Source organism: Cannabis sativa, chromosome 7 (assembly GCF_029168945.1).
Source record: "Cannabis sativa cultivar Pink pepper isolate KNU-18-1 chromosome 7, ASM2916894v1, whole genome shotgun sequence".
NCBI lineage: Eukaryota > Viridiplantae > Streptophyta > Magnoliopsida > Rosales > Cannabaceae > Cannabis > Cannabis sativa.
In genome coordinates, this window is record NC_083607.1 from 53,761,882 (window position 1) to 53,766,022 (window position 4,141).

The 4,141-nt window shown below is 27.4% G+C and overlaps 1 long non-coding RNA gene and 1 other non-coding gene across 2 annotated transcripts; one reads left to right on the forward strand and one right to left on the reverse strand.

Moving 5' to 3' along the window:
* The first annotated feature begins 1,788 nt into the window (after positions 1–1,788).
* On the forward strand, positions 1,789–1,964 carry LOC133029428 (small nucleolar RNA snR46). Its single transcript, XR_009683548.1, has one exon. It is a non-coding gene; the product is annotated as a small nucleolar RNA snR46 (small nucleolar RNA).
* A 174-nt stretch (positions 1,965–2,138) lies between these two features.
* LOC115711832 (uncharacterized) lies at positions 2,139–2,819 on the reverse strand. The gene is made up of 2 exons (XR_004010752.2): positions 2,560–2,819; positions 2,139–2,383 (listed from the first exon to the last, which is right to left on the reverse strand). It is a non-coding gene; the product is annotated as an uncharacterized LOC115711832 (long non-coding RNA).
* Between the last annotated feature and the right edge of the window lie 1,322 nt (positions 2,820–4,141).

Sequence of the window (4,141 nt, forward strand, 5' to 3'; positions counted from 1 at the left end):
TTAATTATTTATTTCTAGTTTAATACTAGGAAAAATATACTTAATAAAATTGTACCAAAATTAATTATTTAAATAATTAATTTCACAAAGTATAATTTTCCTATTTAAATATTAGAAATAATAAGTAGTCTAGAAATTACTATCTAGAAAATATCTTATTTGACTAAGTATCTTTTCAAAAAATTTGAAAAATATCTAATTTAAGTTAGATAGAAAAAATCTAAAACTTAAATAACTTCAAATTTAGATTTAATTAAATATCAAAAATTAAGTTGTAACCACTTAATTTGAAGATATCTTTTTAAGTTAATATTCGAAAAGATATTAACCTAAAAAATATCTAAAATATTCCATTTTAAGTTAATATTCGAAAAGATATTAACTTAAAAAAAATATCTTAAGAATCTTTAATAACTAATACCTAGGATTCCTCAACTTGATTTAAATTTAAATTAAATATTCAAATTTAAGTTAGATAAGAAAAATCAGTTGATACAACTAATTTATAACTTAAATAGGAATATTTAATTAAATAAGCTCTAGAAAGAATCTTAGTTAGTTAAAATTATATATTTAATTAAATACAAGAAAAATACAAATAGTTTGTCTAGAAATAATATCTAAACTTAAAGTGTTTTTCTTAAAATTAACTTTAAAATATTAAAATGAAAATAAATTTTATATATTTTAAAAGTTAATTATGTTGCTAATTCAATTTTATTAGGTCAAACTAATATAATTAACCTAGTACAGTTATTCAAATCAGGCAAATGGGCCTTCACAATTGGGGTAGTTCATGTGAGGGGGTGCTGGGTTCAGTATCTCGTACCCACTTCTATGGCTCCCAACTCTCACACGAGGCCCAAAAGAGAGGAATTTAACCTTAAGATAAATAACTGTTATTAATTGAATAGGTCCAATAACTAAATGGACCTAAATAAAATCTATCATGGTGTGACATTTTATTTAGCAACAACCTATATGTATCTATATTAAAACAAAATAAACATATAGGATCACACAGACACACTTTGGATGGATCCTATCATGTTGCTAGGTCATACACAGATGAAAGAAGACTGTAAAATTTACCTGTTACAAATTATTAACTTGACCAAGGGAGCCATCAGATCATTAGATCTGGCAAAAAGTAACCATGGCTATTTGCAATCAAGTAATAATAGGTTTTAAAAAACTTACACACAAGTTTAAACCACATACTCCTGCAACAAGGTTAGCTGGATAGTTGGAAGTAGGATTTATTTAATTTTAAATAAATAATTTCGAAAAAATAAATAATTAAATAAAAAATATTTTAATTTTCGAAAAAATAAAAATAAAAAATATTTTAATTTCGGAAAAAAATTTAAATTTCGAAATTTAAAAAAAAAATATTTAAAATTAAACCTACTTTTTGAAAAATTAGGTTTCAACCAACCTAAATATCATTTCAAAATTTGTTAACTACTTTTAAAAATTAAATGTTATTTTAAAAATAAAAATTAAATAAAAATTAGAAAAGATAAATGAAATATCTTATCAGATTTTAAATTTAATTTAAATAAATAAAATAACAAAATTTAAAAGTTAGCAAAATATCTTACATCTATTTAAAATTACATGATTATAAATATCTTATTTTAAATCACTACCAAAAAATCCAAAATTCTCGTCGGTTTTACACTGTCGGCCAAAGAATTCCCGACAGTTCATAAAACCGTCGCCTATACGAGCGTCGCGAAAACTGGGTAAAATTAACGGCGGTTGAAAACTGTCGGGAAAATAGTATGGGCCACGGTTTAAAACCGTCGCCTATAGTAAACACTATAGGCGACGGTTTTAAACCGTGGCCTATACTATAGGCTACGGTTAAAAACCGTGGCCTATACTATAGGCCACAGTTTAAAACCGTGGTCTATAATGTTGTAGGCACAGGTAAAAACCGTGGCCTTTAGTATAAGCCACAGTTTTAAATCATAGCCTATACTATAGGCCACTGTTTTTAACCGTGGCATATAATATTTTAAGCACAGATTTAAACCGTGGCATATAATGTTTTCAATCTATTATAAATTTCGTATTTTTCAACGACGGTTTTTGCCAGTCATTGGATTGTAAAAAAAAAAAGAAAAAAATAATTAGGATAAAGTATATATATTGTCATTAGTGAAAGTTAAACAGATCCTGTTTTACATAGTAAAATTTTCCCTACATTAATTAATTTTTACTGTATATTGTCACTAATTAGTTAGGATAAAGTATAAACAAAAATAGAAACTGATCATTGTAAAAGCCCTTGTCGCACTGCTTGTGCTCGAACATATTCAATCCACTGATCACGCAAAATATTCATCTCGTCATTTGAGTACGGATCGCTCTTACCCTGCAAAAAAAAAAATGAAAGAAATTACATATTAATTAGTAAAAGACCTTATACATTATACTAAGTCCTAGCTAACTACCATGAAATTAGTGAAAGAGAAGCTTACAATAGACTATAATTACTATGTTTACGTATTATTGTGTAATATATAATGACTACGAGAAGATAAGTTTTACCATTTCTCTCACTCGGCGTATTGGATCTTCTTCGTTCATGAAACTCTCAATAAATTTCATGACATAATATCCACATTGCTTCCTGTCTGGTTGTTGTGGACATATCGGAGTTATCCACTCAATGGGACGATCATTGCGGTTAGTTAAACTTTTATTAACTATGTTGAGCGACCTACACAAAAAGTGAAATTAGCATATAAAATATCACACACTTATTCAGAACACCTATAATTGTATTTAATATGTATATAAGGAAAAGAAAGAAAAAAAAACAAATTTGGTGGTATTTAATGTGTCTTTACTTACAAATTTAGAAATAGAGTATTGTATGAGTCTCAAATTCATAACTAGAGGAATCGATACCTAAAAATTAAATTTAAAATATGCATCAATAATATTTTCTTTTTCATGGGCTATTAACTCTTTTAGCTATTATTGATTAGAATTACTTACACTTTTTTTTTGTTGGACCTCTTTCATATACAGTAGAAGCAGAAAGAATCTCAGTTGATCATGTTGCTCATCTTAAACCTTCTGATGGAGGTTCTGCTACAACACAATGTAATTTTATCTCTGTATATATGTGTATATATATATTAGTAAAAATACTATCTCTGTAAGAGAGTGTTGTGTTTACATGATATAAATATGGTGTTTTTATCAAAAGTAAAAACTAACTAGTCTTCAAAGTTAGCTATAAGTCACTCACGACAGCTATTTGCTTTGCTTTCTAGTTGAAAAATATAAAAATCGCACAGTATACGATTTAGGCAAAAACAAGAATACAGAAAGTAACAAACAAACAAACAACAAAAGCTCCTGCCTAACCAAACAGAAAATAATATTAAGTAGATATATATTGTGCTTAAAATTACAAGAGGATGATCAATTTTATCTTAAACATCTTCCTAGTACAAAAATAATGTACTGTTTTCTTCTAGATTAGATTAGATCGTGCGAATTGAATTGAATATTTTATAAACACTCCCCTATTATAATGGCTGTTTGAGCAGACAGGACAATTTTATTTCAAATGGTGATATATGTTACAATTTATGAATTTGAAGCACTAGTTGAATATGAGATGGTAAGAACATGATAGTAAATGGTGCATTACTATTCCCTAAGAAAAAATTAAAAAAGAAAATGGTACACTACTGCAAAGAGTGAAACTTATTTTACATTTGAAAAAAAAGGATGACAGGAAAAATCCCACAATCAAGCAGTAGTCATGTACAAACTTGCGAAAGCTCCTTTCTAGCCCTACAAGGCTATAAAAAGAGTATTATCCTGGTCCAATAGTACTAATATCAAAGAACTGATCTAAAATCTGCCCTGTTCCAATGTTTCTTACCTAACAAGCATTTTTCTCAATGGATAAATTAGAACCAATGCAAAGATCTAGCACTAACAAGCTAAGAAATGGTGTCATGTCAAAGCATTACAAATGATCTCTGAGAAAGATACAAAATCCCAACCTAATGATGAAATTGAAACTAATGGCTAAACAAATATTATTGGATGTCTAATTACGCCAACATTGAATGTCTCCATAATCTTGCTGGTTTTTTAGTTATTGGAT